The sequence below is a fragment of the Bison bison genome, unplaced genomic scaffold (genome assembly GCF_000754665.1).
Source record: "Bison bison bison isolate TAMUID 2011002044 unplaced genomic scaffold, Bison_UMD1.0 scf7180017864456, whole genome shotgun sequence".
Lineage (NCBI taxonomy): Eukaryota > Metazoa > Chordata > Mammalia > Artiodactyla > Bovidae > Bison > Bison bison.
The window spans coordinates 12002659-12012384 of record NW_011495018.1 but is presented as its reverse complement, the minus strand read 5'-3'; the positions used below and the strand labels follow the sequence as shown (position 1 = coordinate 12012384).

Here is a 9726-nt window from a genome sequence, read left to right as displayed (position 1 = left end):
GAGATGTATATCCTAAAGACCTGCTTTGTAACACAATTTGAGTTTCTAACAAATTTGGTCCCTTAGCATGACCTTTCCAAGCCTTAGCATGACCTTTCCAACCTCCTGATCCCCTAGTGACTCACAGGCCCTGTGGGAGGGGCTCGGAGATGGAAGGAGGAGGAGGCCCTGCGGAGCATCCTGGAGCCCTTTGTGGCCAGACCCTCCCCCAACACCCATGTTCTGGTGCCTTCAGCCAGCAGTGCTCTAAACCGTCTTGGCCAGGAGGCTGGCCATTTCTGTGGTTTTGATTGTGCTGCCTCTGGTCATGCCTGGCACTGCCTACCTTGGGAAACACCACTGAGTTTCTGCAAGTCTCACTCAGCCCTTCTGTCTCTCCCCATCCACAGGGGCCAGAACTAATCGGATTGTTTCAGAGTCAAGGCTGGCCCACGGCATGTGGCCTTATTGTTACTGTGGTTCAGTGGCTCAGTCGTGTCCGACTCTTTGTGACTCCATGGACTGCAGGGAACCAGGTTTCCCTGTCCTTCACCATCTCCCAGAATTTGCTCAAACTCATGTCCACATGTGGCCTGCCTGGAGGGAAGATGTGTTGACCAGTTGGATCTGTCCTTTGGAAATTCTCTAGGCAAGAGTACTGGAGTGGGTAGCCACTCCCTTCTCCAGCAGATCTTCCCCACCCAGGGATCGAACCCGGGTCTCCTGCGTTGCAGGCAGATTCTTTACCATCTGAGTCACCAGGGAAAACCCCTTGGGAGTTTGGACTCAGGATTCTGGCCGATGGGTAGGGAGGGGGCTTTGGGGCCTGCCAGTTGCAGCACAATTCTGATACTGACTACCCTGAATGAGCAAAAACTCCACAGAGGGACCACAGTCCCCACCCTCACTTCAGACCCCAGACTCGAGTTTGGGTGTCCCCAGGCCACATGTACTTCTGACTAATTGACTACAAATTTGGGAATTTCCCCCAACCCCTCTCAGATTTGATTATTTGCTAGGATGACTCACAGAGCTCAGGAGAGCTCTAGATTTACAATTTTATTAGGGTGAAAGGATACAAATCTGAACCAGCAAAATGAGGAGATGTACAAGGCAAGGTCTGTGATGGACACGTCACCCTTTCAGCACCGGTGTGTGAGCACCAACCAGGAAGTTCACCCACACTGGGTCCCAGAGTTTTTATTGGGCTTTCATTACTTAGGCATGATTGATTGAATCGTTAGTCACGTGGCTGAACTCAGTCTCCAGCCTCCTTCCCCACCCCGAAGTTTGGACACTGTCATTTAACTCAAAGGCCCAAACTTCCAACTCCATGGTTGGTCCATTCTGGCATGGCCAGCCTCAGCCTGAGTCATCTCATTAGCATAAGCTCAGGTACAGTTCTAGGGATCCACCATGAATTAAACCCACATCCCCAACACTCAGAAAATTCCCAGGACTGGGAGGTCACCTCCCAGGAGCCAAGGACCAAGCCAGTGTTTTCATTATGGCCAGTTGGGTTCGATGCAAAGAGGTGAGTGAGCCTGGCATGGTCTGCAGAGAGGCAGAGACACCCCAGCCCCAGATTCTCCATGTCTCCATGGCATTCCTGTTCCTACAAACCCTGCTGCTCTTGACTGCCTCACTTTGGATTCCTAGAATCTCTTTATGACCCTTGTATTAATCCTCATCTTTGGGGTTCAAATTGAATGAGTCTCTCATCCTGGTCACCTTGGCTTGAACCGCACTCACCAACACAGTTTTGCAATCTGAGTCGACAAGTCTGTCTTGGAGGAATGTAGTCGGTGGGAAAACCAGCCTCCACTTCCTCAGGGCCCACAAAATACATCAGGTCCTCTACAGATCCCGGTGTGCCATCTCCAGGGGTGATGCTCTTCTCTATGGAGTCTGTAGAACAATAAAGATCCAAGGGCCATCAGAATGGGACAAGGCACCCAGGAAGTATATGGCGTGTGCGCCGATGATTTGGGTGGGGTTTGAAGGGAGTCCTTCCCGCTCCTTAGGGAGCCAGACTGGGCCCTGGAGTCATGGGTCCCTGAGGCCATCTCAGTAGCCTGTGCCCACCAAGGCCAGTAGTGAGCTTCTCTCCAGTGTCTCCTCTAGTTTTCTGGAAACCGTTGGGTCCATATCCAGCGAGTGGCCACATAAGTGGCTTTGTGGGCATCATGTGAGAAGAATGCCTGAGTCAGGCAGGGGACAGGGACCTGGGTTCTTAACAGAGTCAGACCCTAACATCACTGAATTTGTCCAAACCCCTGTGTTTCTCTTCAGATCCTTTTTAGAAGTAGGCAGAGCAGAAATAATAATCAGAGAAATTTCCAGAAAGCTTGGTCCCATCATACCATTTCCCACGTGATGCTCAAGGACTTGCTCCAACTTGACTCTGCATCAGAATCACCTGGAAGGCTCATTAATACAGACCGCTGTCCCCACCCCCCCACCCCTCCACGGCAAAGAATTTCTGACTCTGTAGATCTAAGGTGGAGCCCAAGGTTTTGCATTTCTAACCAATTCCCCAGTGATGCTGGTGCAACTGGCCCAAGGACCGCACTGGGAACCACTGATCGAAGGCGTGAAGGCAAGTCCTTTGCAACACATGCAGAGAGTCTTGCTCAGCGTCTACCCGAGGAACCTTTCTCTGACCAATTGCTCATTTGTTACTAGGGAGGAAGAGAAAAAGCCTTGGTGGGTACAGGCTACTGAGATGGCCTCCCTGAGTCAGGGACCCACGACTCCAGGCCCCAGTCTGGCTCCCTAAGGAGCGGGAAGGACTCCCTTCAAACCCCACCCAAATCACCGGCGCACACGCCATATACCTCCTGGGTGCCTTGTCCCATTCTGATGGCCCTTGGACCTTTATTGTCTTACAGACTCCATAGACCAGGAGACCAGGAGTCAGGATGCCTGGGTCTTGGTTTATCTATTGTTTAATACGACTGTGTCGGGTCTTAGTTGCAGAACACGGGATCTCCATCGCATCATGCAGGATCTTTCCTTGCAGCATTCAGACTCTCTACTTGTGCCTTGAGGGCCAAGTGGTTCCTCAGCACATGGGATTTTAGTTCCCCAACCAGGGATTGAACCCATGTCCCCTGCATTACAGGTGGATGGATTCTTTTCCACTGGACCACTGGGGAAGTCCCTGGGTCCTGGTTCAGATGTAACACAAACTGAGTGATTTGAAGCAAAGTTCTTGCCGTTCTGAGTCTCTTTCCTCACTTGTCAAATGGGACCATTAAGAGGACCTACCTGTGTGGTTGATGAGAGGATTAAATGAGAAGATGTCTAAGCAAACAGCTTCCTGACCCTGGGAGTATAGGAAGTGCCACATTTCTTTAACTTCCAAATCAGATATACTGTAAGATTAATGAGAGGTTCGAAGTCAATTGTTTTGCAAAGGTCTGTCCCCCCATCCCTTCCAAAGATAGCACAAAAAGTCCTAGGGCTCCGAAGCGTGTATCAGTCACTCAGTCGTGTCCCATTCTTGGCGAACCCATGGACTGTAGCCCTCCAGGCTTCTCTGTCCATGGAATTCTCCAGGCAAGAATACTGGAGTGGGTTGCCATTTCCTTCTCTAGGGATCTTCCTAACCCAGGGATCAAACTCAGGCCTCCCACATTGCAGGCAGATTCTTTACCCTCTGAGCCACAAAGTGAAGTGAAGTGAGTCGCTCAGTCGTGTCTGACTCTTTGCAACCCTATGGACTGTATGTAGCCTACCAGGCTCCATTGTCCATGGAATTTTCCAGGCAAGTGTACTGGAGTGGGTTGCCATTTCCTTCTCCAGGGGATTCTTTCTGACCCAGGGATAGAACCCAGGTCTCCCACATCGCAGGCAGACTCTTTACCATCTGAGACACCAGGGAAACCCGTAAGGCTCCAAGGAGTCCCCAGAATAAGACCTCAGACCATCAGGGTCACTGCTGTTGCCTGTTTTGTCAGTGTCCTTTGGGGGAGGGGTCTCTGCGTCAGCTCCCCAGTGTCAGGCTGGCCCTGGGTCCCTCACTGCTCAGAGTCCCTCATCCCTGGGATCCTGTGGGGACTGTGCCTTCCTGGAGCGCAGCCTTCCCCCCGCTGCCCCTCCCAGACACTCTCCCCCTCATTCTCATTTCAGTCCTCAGCCTTCAAAGTGCAAACACCTCCCTGGAAAACAGTAGATGCCACAAGAATAACAGCCAATTTCTTCCCCCACAGTGACGGTTTTCTCATGGCAGCTTTTTGGCATGATCCTTTCATTCTTCCCTGGGGGTGTCCACGGGAGCGAAAGAAATGCCAATTAGTTTCTCAGTAGCTCAGCCTGTTCTGAGCGCTTAAGACGTGATAGCTCTTTATTACTCTGCTTTCTTCCCAAGTCCTGCGTTCCATCCCCGCTGGGGCTTGCCCGCCTGCTGGCCACTCTCCCCGCTTCCCCTGCTCTGCCACCTGCTTATCACACTTCTCTCAGCCCATCTGGGCTGCACCTTCATAAGGCCACTGCTGGCAGCCAAGGGGGGACCCTGGAGGCTGGAGACAGCAGAGTGATATGCTAAGCCACTTCCTCCCTGGAGGCTGCTCCTGGGAACACTGCATCTTCCTGCCACCTACCTTTCTCCGGGTTGCGCTTGGACTTGTGTCCACTTGGGAGAGAGACCCACCACCCTGGTCCCTTGGTGTCTTCCCCGGAACTGTGAGTGGGTGGAGTTCAGCCCGTGTCCCCAAGCCTGATGTCTTGGTCTCTTCTCACTTCTGGTGGGAGACCTCCGGGCTGACTGCCAGCCTGTGTTGCTGGCATCCCCTCCTTGGAGGGAGCCCCCTTCCTCCCTGAGGCCCCCCACCTGCCTGACCACACCCCCAGCAGCCTCGCTCAGCTCTGCTCTTTGAAGCCTGGGATGAGCTGGAGTTCCACGAAGCGGGGCACTCTGTCCTCTTGGCCACCTCACTTTCAGCACATAGAAGGTAAACCATGAGCAGCAGTGGGCTGCTGGGTGAAGAAAAGAAAGCCCAGGGATGCTCGAGACAGGAAGCGGCTGTGAATCAGCGTGGGTTGGAGAAGATACGTGCTTCTGTTTGCACATGTGGTTTGTTTATTGGCCCCATCCCTCTCCCTGCGCCTGAGGTTTCTCACCTGTGAAATGGGGCTAGTACCTAATAAGGACCACAACATGTAGCACCTAGCTCAGTGCAAGCCCAGAGGGCGATCCCTGCAACTACTCATTTACCGTCAGCATAACGCAACAAAAGCTTGCAGTTGTCCAGCACAGTTGTGTTAGCTGTCCAATCCTCTGGAAGGATATGAAGCAAGAATCTGGGCTGAGCTGGGAGAGGGTTGTGGGCCAGACAAGGGATCTGCCTTTTAAGAGCAGCCCTGGAGAGGGGATTAGAAGGGGGTCTTGAAGAAGGAGCAGGGCTTCAGTAGGCAGAGGCATTAGTTCTAGAAGTCAGAAGTCTAACCTGGGTCTCACTGGATAAAAACAAGGGAGTTGGCAGGGCTCTTATGTTTCTGGGGCCTCTAAGAGAGCATCTGTTCTTGCCTCGTCCAGTTTCTAGAAGCCGCCTGCATCCTTTGGCTTGTGGCCCCTTCCTTCTTCAAAGGCAGCAGTAGCTGATCTAGTCTTTCTCACATCACATCACTGAGCTGACTCTTCTGCCTCTGGTTACATCAGGTCCACCCGGATCATCCAAAATAACATGCCTGTCACTATCCTTAATTCCTTCTGTAACCGTAATTCCCTTTGCCACGTAACCTAAAATATTCGCAGGTGCCAGCAATTAAGGGTTACTTTGGGGGAGTATGATTTTGCCTACGTAGTCCCTGCCCCATTCTGGGGGCTGAGGCGATGAGGAGGGTGAAGGAAGCCCCCAGGAGGCTGTGTGGTACCCACCCGCTCTTCATCAGTCCAGCCTCCGTGTTGCATCCTCCAGGTGGCCCGGATGGCTTTTCCCCTCTCCCCACGTCCACCACTGCCCCATTACTAGGGAGTCTGTCCCAAACTCTGCACTTCTCCTGAGTGTTGGTCGTAAGGGTCATAAATAAAGCAGCATCCCTCCATTTTGGCATTATTGACACTTTGAGTACCTCGTTCTCTGTTGTACGGGGGCCGTCCTGCACCTTGTATGATGTTTAACTCTGTGGCCTCTACCTGCCAGATGCTGGCAGCACTCTCATCCAGAGTGACAATCCAAATATCTCTAGACACTGCCGGATGTCCCCTAGAGGACAAATTGCCCAGGGGTTGAGAACCACTGATGTCAAGGCTTTGATGTCTTCCTTACTAGATTGGGCACCACAAGAAGGAAGCCCCAAGAGAGTGACACCCCTTCAGTCTTCCCCATTCCTGTGTCTCCAGCATCTGCATACTGCTTGGCATTTAGTTGATGCTCAACATATTGGTTGAATGAATTAATGAGTTTGTGTTAATTTTCTTTATTTTGTGTTAACTTTCTTAATGGAGAAGTTAGTCTATAAAAATGTGTGTGTGTGTGTGTGTGTGTGTAGACTTCTGTTTCCATAAACTGGCTACCTAAGAATCACTTGGGGGTGATTCTTTAAGTAGCCCCATTCCTGGTGCCACTCACAGAGTTGGGGTTCAGGCTGATGAGGTACAGCCTGTGAATCCATATGGCCAAGAGTTCTTCACCAATTCCTCAAAAAGGCAAACATAGAATGACCATATGATCCAGCAGTTCTGCTCCTAGGCATATACCTGAAGGAATTGAAAGCAGGGACTCAGGTATTCAGAGCCGCCGTATTCACGGTAGCCAGAAGGTGGACACCATCCAAGCGTCCACCAAAAGACAAATGGATAAACAAAAGGTGGAGTGTACACACACAACAGAGGGTTATTCCACCGTACAGTGGAGTGAAATCTGACACACACTGCGACATGGATAATCCTCGAAGACATCCTGCCAAGTGGAATCGGCCAGTCATGGAAGACCACGTGTTGCGTGCTGTCACTCGAGTCCCCAGAGCAGTCAAACCAGAGAGACAAAGTAGAACGGAGGTTACCAGGGTGGAGGGGGCTGGAAGCTGGTGTTGGATGGGCACCGAGTTTCTGCTGGGGATGACGAAGGATTTCTGGAGCTGGATGGTGGCGATGGTTACATGACACTGTGGATGTACTTAGTGCTGTGGAATTGTATACCTACAGATGGTTAACATGGTATATTTTCTGTTACTTATATTTTACCATACACACAAAAAGTGCTTATCCCAGCCAGATCTGGGAATGAAGAGTGTGGAATGAATGGTGGGGGGTGGGGTGGTGGTGGTGCGTACTAAATGAGTTCTAACCGTTCCTTTAGGCCTCGGAGCCAGAGGTGGTGAGGATGGGAGCAGACTTGGCTAATTTCTCCAGGGGGCAGCCCTCCCCTGAGGGATACACATAAGCTCTAAGGGGCCAGGCTGGCCACCGAATGGAGGCCACGTGTCGTGTCCATGGGGTCAGCTGCGCCCAGCTATATCTGAGCCTTGCCATGTGTCTGGTTATGGGAGAGAAGTCCCGAACCTGGGTTTATATGCAAAACCTCAGTGTTTAAATATTGACACCTGGTTCAGTGAATAGGTGTGGAGTGGCATGTTTTCTCGGAGGCTTGGGTCTCCACTAAAGAGCTCCAAGTTCTGCTTGCTCTTACCGGATGTCCTGTCACTTCTGAGGTCCAGGGTCAGCTTTCTCTGTGATCCCTGGGAGTTTCCCTGGCTCATAGGGCTCCTGAAAGGGAGCTTTATAGACAGAAGGGTGCGTATGAGTGTCTGGGGTCTAGATTCTGCTCAGGCTGGGGTCTGGTCTCTGCCATTTGTGAGCTGTGGGGTGTAGGAGACTTGCCTCGTTCTTCCCTATTGCTTCAGTTTCCTTGTCTTTCAAGTGGGATAGTAATAGCTCTGCCTGGGAGAGTTAGAGTGGGGACTCAGGGAAGGCCAGCTGAAGGGCTCCAAGGTGTATGTGGGCGGTGAAGTGTGTCAGCTCTGGTGGGAGCATCAAGCATGCGTGAAGCAGTGCAGGCCATCAGCTGGGAAATTACACAACCTGGACATCTGTTTCTGCATCTGTGATGAACCTGGTGATTTGCTCCTCCAAGAGTCATTCTGGGGATTAAATAAGATAATGTCCAAAACGTGCCTGGCCACAGCATGTGCCCCATACACATTCATTTTTTTCCTTGGAGTCCAGTGCTTTTGATCTTTGTGAAGACTTGAGCAGAGGGAGCCAGGGCTGCTTGGCCAGGGCTGGAGACAGAACGAGCAGAGAGCCAGGAAATGGACTGTGTCCTGCCCCTCTGTCATGGGCTCCCTCTCCTCCTTCCCAGCTCTGAGGATGGTCCTGGTTCTGGCCTCAGAAGCCCACACACTGGCTGTTCCAGAAGGTGCCCTCAGCTTTCCAGGGCAATTGGATAACTTTGGACTCTCCATTTATTGATATTGACTCTTTTGAGATCACATGGACTGTAGCCTACCAGGCTCCTCTGTCCATGGAATTTTCTAGGCAAGAATACTGGAGTGGGTTGCCATTTCCTCCTCCAGTGGATCTTCCCGACCCAGGGATCAAACCTGCATCTCTTGCATTGCAGGCAGCTTCTTTACCATTTGAGCCACCAGGGAAGCGGCTACATTTATTGAGATCAGCTCCAGGCCAGCCCCAGAACACATACTTTGCTGGGGGTGGGCCCAGAGCCCAGCTCCTTTGGAATACCCTGGGTTGGCTGGCTGCAGAAAGGGCCCTTGCCCTGCCTGGACCCTCTCTGAGGGTCAGAGACTGGGGGGACATCACACGCACCCAGCTTAGAGTGCAGCCCAGGGTGCCGAGGGCCTGCCCAAGATCTCAAGTCTCTGTAACCAGGCCCCAAACCCCACAGGTACTTGGGGTGTTGATCCCATGAAGGAGGATAAAAGGACCTTAAAATCTTGAGATGCTGAGGGGCCTAAAGGGCTATGTGACCTTTGATGAGTCACTGACAAGTGGAATTTAAGGACTACTCTGGCGACAGGGGCAGACGAATGCATCTCAGGTTCTTGTGGGGTCCTGAGCATGTGATGACACAGAGGTGCCTCCAGGCCCCATTTCCAAGTGGTGGTGGGCTCAGGGACGTGCAGGCTGGAGTCAGAAGCCCCTTGTTTACACACCTGAGTGTTCTGATGTCTGTCCACTGTCCAGGGATAAGAAGTGGTGGGGACGACAGGAACACCCGTGAGTGCACCTTCCTCAGCTCCATGTATTCATTCTGTGTGCTTGTTACATGTGTGTTGACTGTGTTTGTATGTTTATCACGTGTGCATATTCATCACATGTGTGTCCCCAGCATGTGTCATTATAGTGCACGCTGGGCAGGATACAGGGCGGGGGAGCAGCTGACGTGGTCCACCAGGAGTCCTTCCAGCCTCGGACCCTGGGGTTCATGAGGCGGGAGAAGAAGGGGGTACTCAAGGCAAGGGAGAGTTGACTTCCTTGTCCCCAGCACCTGGCCTCCAGCTGGGGGTGGGGACTGTCCACAGGAAACAAGAGGACAAAAAGAGGTGGTGGCGGGGGGGTGCATTTGTGAATCCATCTCACCCATTTATGAATCCGTTTCACCAGGCTTTCCTGAGCCAGTCGGCCAGGTTCTGCCATAGAAAGGTTGAGGTCTAGTCTGGGGCTGATGCCAGGTCCCCAGTGGGGTTGCATAGTTATGGTTAATATATCAGCGAAGAACGGGCACCCAGTGTGGGTACAGAAGTGGGTGATGGGAGAGGCTGTGCTGGGGAGGGGGGGCC

The 9726-nt window shown here is 52.2% G+C and overlaps 1 protein-coding gene across 1 annotated transcript in view; it reads left to right on the top strand.

The window, feature by feature from the left end:
- The window catches only part of GRK5 (G protein-coupled receptor kinase 5), a 227361-nt gene that overhangs the window by 97057 nt on the left and 120578 nt on the right, over positions 1–9726 (top strand). The window lies entirely within an intron of this gene.